The sequence below is a fragment of the Nyctereutes procyonoides genome, unplaced genomic scaffold (genome assembly GCF_905146905.1).
Source record: "Nyctereutes procyonoides isolate TBG_1078 unplaced genomic scaffold, NYPRO_anot_genome, whole genome shotgun sequence".
Classification (NCBI taxonomy): domain Eukaryota; kingdom Metazoa; phylum Chordata; class Mammalia; order Carnivora; family Canidae; genus Nyctereutes; species Nyctereutes procyonoides.
This window is the reverse complement of record NW_026575082.1, coordinates 34,405,447-34,418,334: the sequence shown is the minus strand read 5'-3', so window position 1 is coordinate 34,418,334 and position 12,888 is coordinate 34,405,447. Positions and strand designations below refer to the sequence as shown.

Genomic DNA, 12,888 nt, shown 5'->3' with positions numbered 1-12,888 from the left:
CCATAAATTGTTTTAATTTACAAGAGAAAGTACATCATCTTTGAGGTCACACCAACTTGGTGAATAGGATTTCAGTTGAAACATGATTCATTAGAAAAAAAAATTACTTGAAAACGTATCTGGATTGATTGATTGGCTTAGAGAAAGCAGTTGATAAATTTTACAAGGTCAATGTGTTATGCAGCAGTAGGTAACTCATTATCATCTCAGGTTAATATGAAGTTTTCATATTAAATATTCAAATTGTTTTATGCTTATGAATTGATATTAAAGTTTCATATTAGATATTCAAATTGTTATGTGCTTATGAAATATAATTTTATGAAGTATATCAGAATATTGCTTTTTAATTGACAATAATAGCATCCTGGTTCATTTTTTTTATTAGTGGAATTTCTTATACAGTATGAACAGACAAGAGATAACAGAAAATTACAAAACAGAATCATAAAGAATGATGACAGGCTCATTCTCTTACCAGAGATGGGTTACCAATGTTGGAAACACTATTGGAATTGGGGCACGGCTAACAGAGTGTGTGGAGCTGAAATTAAGAATTGTTTAAATAGAGAGAGGAATACATACTTGATACAGAGCATGTACAGACAGAAGAAATAATGTAAGCTCCTTGTTCTCATTCTGTAAGCTACTGATGGTATCTTCTTTCAAAGAAAATGCTATGAATGGAGCAGATGACATAGAAGTGTTAGTATTTTGGTGTTGCAGTTTCGGTAAAACAGCTACTACCAATGAATGATAACCAGTATCTAAAGGAAAATTCTGTGTTGTGGATCACCAGGCAGGACTAGAGCCAAGTGGCAGGTATATGACAGTTGAGGACATATAGGCACAGTGAGTTATCTTTAATTTGCGATTGAATTTGATGACCTAAGGATGGGAGAAAATTATCTTCATCTCTTCTATTTTCTCAAACTGTAGATATCTTTGTCTGGATGAAAGACTTTAGGAACAATCTAAATCAAGGTAAGAATTGGAAGCTTATGGGGGTGACTGGGTGGCTCAGGAGTTGAGCATCTACCTTCAGCTCAGGGTGTGAGCCCAGGGTCCTGGGATCAGGCTCCTCGCAGGGAGCCTGCTTCTCCCTCTGCCTATGTGTCTGCTTCTCTCTCTGTGTTTCTCATGAATAAAGAAATAAAATCTTGGGGAAAAAAAGAATTGAAAGTTTATGGTAAAACAAAGTAAGGATATGACCATATATTCTATGGTGTCTAGTAAAGAAAAGTACGTAATGCAAGAAACCATTGTTGATGAATATATGTGATCTAGGTTAATGGGTTTCTGTCACCAGCACCACATTTCTGAAGTCAAGAAATAAGGGGTAAGTTAATATATCGGAAGAAGAGAAATAGACTGAGGGCTTTGTCTCTAAAAATATAAAGAAAATTTCTACAATCTCTCTGAAGAATTTATTTAGGGATATCAAGACATATATTTAGAAGGTCACTGGGATATGTATGTAGTCAGTAATCACAATTGCCTAAACATAGGATATTGTGTAAACGTTTCTATTGTGACTAATAAGGTAGGCTATATCTTTACTAAAAATATTATTAGTACTTTTCCTTTTGGAAAGGACATTTACCTTCTATTTTTCTCCAGACAAAAAGCAAACAAATAAACACACTGATGGCATGTAAAATAAGTCTACATATTTTAAGAATTACACTTGTGACATGATGTTCTGAGATCTCCCACTGCAAATGAATGAGTTAAATTGCATTTGACCTGAATAAAGGGGATCAGTTTCTTTTAATAATGTGCAATAGGTAACAGTGATTTTCTTAGACTTTTCATCTTCATAAATAACTCAGATCTAATAAGGCCTCACTCCATGCACTTTGTAGGCTGAGTGCATTAATGTAACACTACTTTGTAATAAAAATCTCCTGTTATTCAAATATGTTGTCCTTGGAATTCAAGCCCAGAACCAATAACTTCCAATATGTATAATACACATATGTATCTGACCACAGTGAAAGAATAACATTTAAAATAGGTCAAATTCGGTAACCAACCAATTCAGTTGGTTAAGCATCTGCCTTCGGCTCAGATCATGATCTCAGGGTTCTGGGATTGAGCTCCAAGGCAGGCTCCCTGCTCTGCTGGGAGCCTGCTGCTCCTTCTCCCTCTGTCCCTCCCCTCTGCTCATTCTCTCTTTTCCTCTCTTTCTCTCTCTCTCTCAAATAAATAATTCTTAAAAACTAAGTCAAATTATTAAAGTTTCTTCATGTAATAACCATAGCTAAAAATACACACTCTAATGGGTTTTCCTTCTAAATTCTTTTTTTTTAAGATTTATTTATTTATTTATTTGAGAGAAAGAGAGAGCATGAGAGAGCATAAGGAATAGGGAAAGGAAGAGAATCTCAAGCAGGCTCCCCACTGAGCCATCCAGGCTCCCCCAGAGAGTCTTAAGCAGACTCTGCTGAGTGCAGAGTCTTGTGTGGGGCTCAGTCTTGCGACCAGAGATCATGACCTGAGACAAAACCAAGAGTCAGAAACTTACCTGACTGTACCACCCAGGCACACCTCCCTCTAACTTCTATCTAATTTTTATGTATGTCACACTTTTGCCTTTATCACTTTCCATACATTTTGCCTTCAGCTTCAAATTATTCTATTTATTAGTACCAATAGTCACAGCATAATCTATGCTAATTTCATTTTTTTCTTGAAGAAGATGATTGATATTGCTGAATCACTATTATTTATTGAGGGCCAGGGGGAAAGGATAGTCTCATGTCTGTAAAATTGTACCTCTGTTTTGAAGGAAAAGGAAGTTGTTCATACCTGGGAATGCCATAATCTGCATAACTCCCTTTGCTTAGCAGGTACAACTCCTATGTCTTGGGGCTTTGCCAGGGCTATCGTATTGTCTCCATCCTTAGAAATTTAATTTACTCTGAAATGAGTGTTTTTTTTTAAACTTTCAATATCCTTCTTCCATTGGGGGTGGGGTGAATTCCCCTAGAAATTGTGTGGACTCTGCCTAATAACTGGCCAAAAATTTTATCTGATTAACTCTCTTAAAGTTCACAGGTACAGTTTCCTCAGGAAGAACAGACTATGGTTTACATTAAGTTTAAAAAAATAACAATATTGTCATTTCAAAATTATACACGGTGCTTTCCTCTACATATTCCTTCCAAACCCTGTGCCAGCTTCTGATTCAGTAAGGTGATCTGAGAAACCAATCTCCTACTTCATCCCTGAGCAAAGGCATAAGTTGGTAGAAAATACCGAGGTCCTGCAGTCTGGAAGAAGCCTGAGGCCTAGTTAAGCAGCATATCTGTACAAAGACTATGCAGTAATTTTTAGGCTATTTGCCTTTCTGGGGCAGACTGAATCAAAATTTTTACCAAGGCTAAATCCACTTTCTGTAGCTCTGTTTCTGAGATGATCTGATATTTAAATTAGAATTCAGGAGGTGCAAGATGTTTATAAAAAGGAGGAAGGCAGGTGAAAGACAGGAATATTTCACAAAATTCTGAAAGAGAGAAAGGACATTGAAGACCATCAAGAAAGGAAGCAGAGTGGAGAGTTGAGATCAAAGGTTCCACAGAGGGACTAGAAGGGTGCTTGCTGAGACAAAACAATGCGGGGAATTTTGGATTAGGAAACAAGAAGTTGGATGGAGAACAAGAATGAAAAATGAAGCAGAAAAAAGAGTAATGCTTTAAAGGTTGGGTATTTCATCCCCAACTCTACTTGTGTCTATTGTATGTATACAAAGCCCTGTACTGCCGGAGATATTTTCTTCAGGAAAAAAAAAAAGTAAAACATTTAACCTAAAATAAAATTAAGAAATTTTAAATAACTGCATAATCTGGGAAGAATGAAAGAAACCAGTGGATTGGGGGTATCCCAGAATAGAGCCTCTATCAATATACTATTTCCAGACTATTGCAAAATGCTCAATTTCCTGTCAAAGCATCCTAACTCCCATGCAATTTTTGTCCCTCTATTCATAATAATGTAGAAGCAAGGGTTACCAAACGTGTGAAAAAAACCAATAGCAAAAAAGAGAGAGAGATAAACCAACAGTAAACTTACCTCAGGCAAAATATTATCCTCAGACATATCTAGGAAGCCATTGTACTAATAAGAATGCTATTTTTAAAATGCAATTCTATAATTATGTCAGTGAATATCATCTCTCAAACTACCTGTCAGTTTCTCATGTTTCTCCTTCTGACTTTATATGTTTTTCTACAGAACAATCATAAAAGAATGGCAAAGTCTTGAAGAGGTAAACACGACACTCTGAAGTTAGAACAAGGATATAGCTTCTCTACGTAGGTATACCTACAACATTATGTTTGCAAATAGTTTCTGAGTAGTAAAGAATAGGGCTAATTAGACCTCTGTATATTATATAGGCTACAAGTTACTGAGGAGCACAAATCATGTCTAATATCTTCATATCATCAGGGTGTAGCTCAGTGACTATCACACTTTACATCATCACTATGATTCCTGTGAACATTAATTATTTGTCATTGTGGTAGAGGGAAGGCAAGCCAAACTTAAAATATTCTAGTCTAAAAATTAAAGGGTAAACAATCTGTAAATAAAAGAATGCAGAAGCAGAACACTATATTAATCCCTGAAAAAGTAAAGAAATGTAAAATAGGACTCCAAAAATCAGCCTTTTAGTCAGAAATCTGCCCATTTGTGTAGTATACTTTGTTTTACCTCATTAACCTGACAGGCAGCCTTTAGTTAGTGACACATCTCCATCACCAAATAAGACAAGATACATCACTTCTCTGTTGTGTAAGGATGCATTATTGCTCCTTCCTACTGATATTTGCACAAGTTGCCTCTACTGGCACAGTACCCTTGCCAGTCCTCCATTCCCACTCATCTGTCTCTAGGCATCTTCATCTCCTTAGCCTGGCTGACTAACCAGAAGTCACCATTTATATCTAACTTTAGATGAGAGTTCCCTTTGAAAACTTTCTATAGTTTAGGTGCTTACACGGATTTCAGAGCACTAACAACACTCTTTCAATAGCTTTTTCCTCATGTAATTATGTCACTGCTCTTTGAAGTCAGTGGCTGTGTCCCCATTGTTTATACTGCACTCTGAGGACTTAACACAGTGGTTGTCATAAAGTAGGTGCTCAATAATAAAGCAAATATTTTCATTGAATCCTACTAACAAAAATTTTCCTATCAACTAATTACATGTTTCCATTTATGAGTGCATGTCACAGCCAACAGAAGTTGACATATAATAGAAGGTATGATGTTTTTACCCAGCGGCTTATCTCATGGGTCATGAACTGGCAACTCAACTGTAAATCTTCATGAATATGTACAAATGAATACCATAGAACAGATGATCAATCATTTCTGTGGTTCTATGAACCATAGATTGCTGATGCTAAAGACATTATGTAGTAACAAACATTGATAAATAAAATAAATATTATACCAACCATACCAGTATCTAATCCTACTATACGCTTACATGTTACCTGTATTTTATAGGATATTTATGAAACTTATGAGAATCCATCCATGGAAAACTGCACTAAGTTTTTCTTGAACCTACTCATGATTTATTTACCAATGAAAATCACTGTTTACACCCTTTTACAAAATGATGGCTGTATGAATTCCACTGCAAGTAGCCATATAATCCTGTACCCATTCTTAAATCAAGCTTAAAAAACCAGGGACTAAGCAGCCATTTTAAAGGGATAAAGATTTTTTTTTCTTTTTCTTTTTCTTTTTCTTTTTCTTTTTCTTTTTCTTTTTCTTTTTCTTTTTCTTTTCTTTCTTTTCTTCTTTTATTTTCTTTCTTTTTTTTTCTAACAAAAATGACCTCTCTTGAGATCTAACCTTCTACACTTTATAAATATGCCACTGGATGAAATATTCACAGAAATTCTCTTCTCTTCTCTTCTCTTCTCTTCTCTTCTCTTCTCTTCTCTTCTCTCTTCTCTTCTCATTTCCTTTTTTTTTTTTTAAACAACATTCACCAGATGAAAAAACAGAAGGCATAATGACCAAGGAGTGCTGGGTAGAAATGAATTAGAAAAATTAATTAGAAAAAAAAAAACCAGAGGGATCCCTGGGTGGCTCAGTGTTTTAGTGCCTGTCTTCGGCCCAGGGCGTGGTCCTGGAGACCCAGGATCGGGTCCCGCATCGGGTTCCCTGCATGGAGCCTGTTTCTCCCTCTGCCTGTGTCTCTGCCTCTCTTCCTCTCTGTGTCTCATGAATAAATAAATAAAATCTTAAAAAAAAAAAAAACAAAGACTTCTAACTCTGGGAAATGAACTAGGGGTGGTGGAGGGGGAGGAGGGCGGGGGTGGGGGTGAATGGGTGACGGGCACTGAGGGGGACACTTGACGGGATGAGCACTGGGTGTTATTCTGTATGTTGGTAAATTGAACACCAATAAAAATTAATTTATATATAAAAAAAAGAAAGAAAGAAAAAACAGAAAAGAAAAGTATTCAAAGAGAAATGAACTCCTCAAGGTCAATTATTTCATTTCAAACATTTAAGGCCGCTGGTTGTGTACGGAAAAAAATGTGCATTAAATGAAGGGCCCATGGGGAAAAAATGCTTTTTATCTAATGATTTACAGATCCTGAATGTCAACATCACTGCCCTAAACCATATTATTGTTCATCACTCATGTGTGATGAGTGCATCTTCCCACACAGGCTTATATCTTATCCTACGTCCTCGAGCAAAGGTCACATATCCACCCCTCCAAATCCAAAACAAAACCAAACCATTAAAGTTTTGTTTACTTCTCCTAGAATGGTAAGACAATTTAAAATAATATCTCTTATCTTTATTCTTTGCCAACAACTCTACAAAGCTTTTAATTTCAGAATGTTTTATTATAAAATAGAAGTTAATGTCAAATTTAATGTTACTTAGTGGAAAGCCCAAAGGATTCTATGAATTTAAACTATCAATATTGTACAAAACTTTTCTTCCTGTCTCTGTTGTTAGAGAAATACATGTAACTAGTCCCTTATATTGATAACCATCATGATAAAAAGCCTTGAATGAGTCCAGCAGAAAATTTCAGCTTCTTGTTACATAATGGTGCCTTGATATTTTTCACATCATAATGGTGCCTTGATATTTTTCCTGTCTTATTCTTCACCCATCAAGAGATTAGTCTCCAAGAACAAAGACATAAACTCTACTGAAGAAGAATATCACTTTTAGTGGCATATCTGAATACATTTGCAAGTAAAGAAGGGCAAAATCATATACTCTTCACAGATCTCACAGTAAGGCCAGAGATTACCCTTTCTTTCAATACCTTCAGTGCTAAAAGCATGTATCCCATACATGTTTGATCAATAAGTGAATTAATGATATCATGAATAATTTCATTTAAGTAAAATATTTACCTTCATATATATATAAATATATATATATATATATTTATATATATATATATGAATGACTGAAGCCTTAGCATCCTTTTTCATGTAAGACATAAATGAATCAGAAATAGCATATGTTTTACTGATAGTGTTCTATTTCTTGATCTGGGTGTTTGCTACATGGACTTTGAGAAACTTTTCTTGAGCTATACACTTATAATTGTACACTTTGTAAAATATTTCTGAAACTTTTAGTAAAAAGGTTTACTCAAAAAAAAAGGTTTACTCAAAAACATATGTAGAGTGATAACTCTTTGTAAAGTATTGCCAAGAAAAAAATAATTATAAAACATGATCTCTACCACACAAAGGTATATTTATATTTACGGAGAATGAGTATACACACACAGAAAAAAGAGTAAAAGATTCTTAGCACCAAAGAGAACTACAGGGTTGACACTGCTGAAGAGTGGGCTAATTTGAGAAAGATTCTTGAAGTATGAGCTTTTAAGTTCATATTTGAAGGAAAAGTGACTTAATGCCCAAAAAGATATTGAAGCAAAAAACTCTGTGAGCATATGCAGTAAGGAACAAATTATTTGTTGTGGAAACATAGACCAAAAAACCGAAATGAGAAATTTATAGCAGGTGATGGTAGGTGGTAACAGATATCAGATTGGAGAAGCAAATTATTGAGAGTTCCCAAATTTGTTTTGTTAGTTATTATTGTTGCTAGTACACAAGTAGGTTCAGTATTTTCTTTTTTTTTAAAAAAAAAGATGTTATTTATTTATTCATGAGAGACAGAGAGAGAGAGAGAGAAAGAAAGAGAGAGAGAGGCAGAGGGAGAAGCAGGCTCCATGCAGGGAGCCCAACATGGGACTAAATCCCGGGTCTCCAGGATCCTACCCTGGGCCGAAGGTGGCACTAAACCACTGAGCCACGCGGGCTGCTTCAGTTTCAGTATTTTCAATGTGACCTTGGGCTCAGTGTAAGTGTTCAAAAGTTTGGATCTTTAAAAAAATTCACACATCTCCACCAAGTACATCAATCTGAAAAAATGGTAACATTCACTAAAAAGTATTGATCTGGGGAAGCTTTTTGCTAAGCTATTTAGGAAAGGTCATGAAACTACACAGTTACTAGAACTGGCTAAGATCTCTATCAAATGTAGTTCATATACATACATTATTCCGTAACTAAATATAACAATGAACAAAGGACCAGATATAAAATATGACGGGAAAAGCCAAGAAAAAATATGTATACACTGAAAAAGGTTTTTATAATAAAGCTAAATATATTAAAAATTATACTAGATGTATGTTTAGGTTCCAACATTTTATCCAAGAAATCAAAGTGTGATTCAACTTGATCAATTATAAAAGTGAAATAAGACAACAATAAAAATATATGAATAAGGACTTCCTTATCCATGTTAAGTGAGAGTTTAAAAAATAAAACAATACAAACCATAGATGTTTAATATTTAATATGTAGAAATTAGATCTATATTAAGAAAGTTATTATATGTGACTATATGATATGCACTTTGATCTCTTACAGAAAAACAAAATAATGCATTGAGGCTCCATGCCTAGTCTCAATAGAGAAGTTAACTATTAAAATGGGAATTCAATAATAATAATATTTTCTACATGTTTATACATTTCACAATTTGCAATTCATCCTTATACTCATTAACTCATTCAATATTCATATTAACCCTGGAGGGAAGCTACTATGATGCCTATTTACAGATAAATAAACAGTTTGCAAGATAAAAAAATGAGAATGAGAGAGCTGAAAATAATGAGCAACCTTTCTCTTGATTTCATGTTTAGCATTCTTTTGTTCCCAGTTACTAAAAAGCTTAATAACATTGAGAATTTTACAGTTATATAAGCATTATGTGAAGTTACATATACGTGAAAGCTGGGAATTTTCCTCCATTTTGGCATAACAATCTGAGCTTCCACTTCATCTGATAAATCTGAACTATCATTTTTGGTTCATTTGCTTTAGGAATTGGAGGAGACATTTTAATCTTAACCTATATTGTTGACATAATTTCATTTTTGAAAATACTCCTCTGGATTGAAATCTCATATAGACCTTTGATTTCATTTTCTAACTAAGTTTATTTATTCATTTTTAGTAATTCTTAAATCAGAAAATACAAAATATTTTTAAAAATATGTAAGTCAAAACTGTATTATTTCTAAAGTGTTAGTTTGGATGAGTGGTTTTGATATGCATCCTCATTTTCTAATTTGTAAACCAAACTTCTTATAAACATGTCACACTTTTGAGAAAATAAAAAACCTATGCTAAGAAATCACTCTTAGTAGTTATTGCAAAGTGGATAAAGTGATAAAAGCCAAGAAACACCTCAGCCATGAAATATTTGCTTGTAGATTTTCCACTGGAAGAAAATCCTTCTGACATAGTTGGCTGTATAACTATTCTGTTTACCATGTTATGTGGATTTCAAAATAAATGCAATCATTTAAAATCTATTTGGTATTCTCTGTTTATTTAGAATGAATCAAGAAGTAGCAATGAAAATAAATAATGACTTATATGCCAAGAGCCAAAATAGCTTGGTCATCTATATAATAAAGGGAAAACAGGAAAACATGGCTTTTTACTTTTTTTTTTTTTCATAGAACTCTCTTCTCAAGAAGAGAGAGATGTGTGGATGCTCGGGTTCTCTCTATCCCTTCAGCAAGTGTAATTATATCTTTAAGAAAACTTTTGCATTGGAATCTGAGTCACTCACTGTCTTTGCAAATGATGCCAAAATAACTCAGAAGTAAATTGTATCATGATTAAGAAGCCATGTGATTTAATAAAAAGGCCACATTCATGAAAACAATTTATTAACAGATATTAGGGTTGAACTTGTATTTCCCAAATCATTACATTAAAATATGTATAAACAAATTTCTCTGGGTCTTAAAGAACTTCCTAAATGATGAAAAATTGAGTTCATTTGTTTGTTCATTTCTCTCTTCCTCTCTCTCTCTCTCTCTTCCTTCTTTCTTTCTTTCCATCCTTCCTTCCTCACTCCCTCTCTTCTTACCTTTTTTTTTCTTTTCTTTTCTTCCTGAGAAGTCAGTTAGCAATTCTTGACAAAGCTGCTACTGGGACATATAACCAATATCAATGAATTACTTTCAATTAGCACATGTTTGCATATTACTTGGTAATAAAAACATTCTGGTTGGATAGGAGCTGGAATTAGCGTGAAAAGTGGGCAAAGGCTGAGTCTGTAATGTAGCTGGCTCCCATGACCTAGCTGTCAGGCAGCAAATACCCTATTAATGGTCATGAGATTATAGCCATGGACACAAAAATCTATCCGTCACTGAAAATGCATGATCAACTTGGGAGAGAAAGACAATAAACCTACAAACCAATATGTTTATGATTTTTTCATTTGTTTTGTTAGTTTATTTTTAGTATATGGAGAAAATTATCGTGAGTCCCACAGTCAGTGGGGGCCAGAAGAGAAGACAATGTTAGTAAGGATTGAAGGAAAAAAATAGCTAATGTCAATGACTCCTCCATTATATTCCAGTAAAGTACTATTTACTATCTGTCCAAGCAAGTTAGATTTTATTTTTTAATTATTTTTATTTTAATTTTTTTAGCAAGTTAGATTTTATATCATGATTCAGTTTATGCTTCTAATCCAGGAAGCCACTTTTGTTTCATTTTTGTTTTTGTTTTCTCTCTCTGCCTTGTCAAGGGCCTGCCGTCTCCTACTTGGGCTTTTTGAATAGGGAGTTTGTTTTCTCTTTTTTCTTTCTTTGTTCTTCTTTTTTTTTTTACTTATTTATTTTTTATTAGAGTGTTTTGCTGAGACTAACCACTCCTCTTTTTTTTTTAATTTTTAATTTTGTTAAGTTTTTCAAATTGGATAAAGCCAAACATAAATGTATACTGTGTTTCCACTGGGGTCAGCATGAAAGTTTAAACATTATTTCCCAGCAGAAAAGTGTTCCAAATGGTGTTTAGAGTCTAAGTACAGCTCTCAAATAACTATTGATGCTGAAAAATATTTAGAGTATTTTACTCTGAATATCATTTGGAATAATATTTCTAAAACATGAGAAATATATGAAAAGTTTCAAAGAAAAGATAACTTGGGGCAGCCCTGGTGGTGCAGCGGTTTAGTGCCGCCTGCAGCCCAGGGCGTGATCCTGGAGACCCTGGATCGAGTCCCAGGTCAGGCTCTCTGCATGGAGCCTGCTTCTCCCTCTGCCTGTGTCTCTGCCTCTCTCTCTCTCTCTGCATCTCTATGAATAAATAAATAAAATCTTAAAAAAAAAAGAAAACTTGTTCAAACTCCTAGGAGTGACCTGAAAAATTTCTTAATCACATTGCACTTAACCATATATAAATTTAAAACTAGGTATAATCTCAAAATAGTATAGTTCTTCTAAAATTTAAAATTAAATAAAAATGAAACAATAACAACAAAATTCAAATTAAAGTGGCAACTGATATTGTTTATCTGAAATTGTACTATCTCTCACATGCAGATTGTATTATATGTCATAATACTATACTACATGTGTACATGTGTATATAAACAGCAATATTCCTACCATCTTATCTTTCCAAACATTTTAAACCTTTATTGATATAGAATATCTTCTGAAATGATCTGGCCTTCTTTAGATGTGATATTTAAGATATATTATATGGTACTGAAATAATCACAAATGCAAACAGAAATGCAAGTACTAGAATTGAGTGACCATGTTTCACTACAATATTTTAGATTATTATTGACATAAGAGCAAAAAATAAAAATTACCATAGTAAATTGTTGAACTCCCAATTTCTGGGCCAGTTTTTAAAACCTTAATCTAAAATATTATTTGTGTGGGAAAATGCATTTCAAATCTAAAACTAGATCACTACATTTGATTTGTTGCATAGTTGGTGTCTCAGGAATAGACTTGTGCATAATCAAAATGCTAGACTCTGCCCCTTAATAACTTGCTATATCTGTCGAACCCAAGAGTCCTTTCTAATCAACCTTTTCTAATTGAAACCATTATAAGTTAAAGGCAGGCTCCAGACACATGCTACTTCACTGCCTGATTTCCTATGAAATCAGCCCATAAATTACATGCTATTAGGTTGCACACTCCCTATTCTAAAATCAAATAATCATAAAGATTTAAAGAAAGGATAGATCTTAAAATAGAATCTCTATCCTCTGGCTTTAGGTTGGTAAAAATCCATACCATTCAGTATATGTAGCGGTCTAGTGTTATCAAAGACAAACTCAAAAGGTCATTCAGGAAAAACATGTACCATAAAGCAAAAGAAATATTAAAAAAAAGTTTTAAGGGAGAATGAGACAAAATAAAATGAACAGGTAGCCAAGGCTAGCACTCAATTGTTAGGATGTCTAGGCTTGTAAATTGATTACTCTTGTAAAAATCAGCATGGATGATATGACTTGCAGCTGATATCACATCAT

General features: G+C 33.9%; 1 protein-coding gene across 1 annotated transcript in view; it reads right to left on the bottom strand.

The window, feature by feature from the left end:
* Positions 1–12,888, bottom strand: part of LOC129514645 (low-density lipoprotein receptor-related protein 1B) — a 1,831,349-nt gene that overhangs the window by 1,582,465 nt on the left and 235,996 nt on the right. The gene's annotated exons all lie outside the window — the stretch shown is intronic.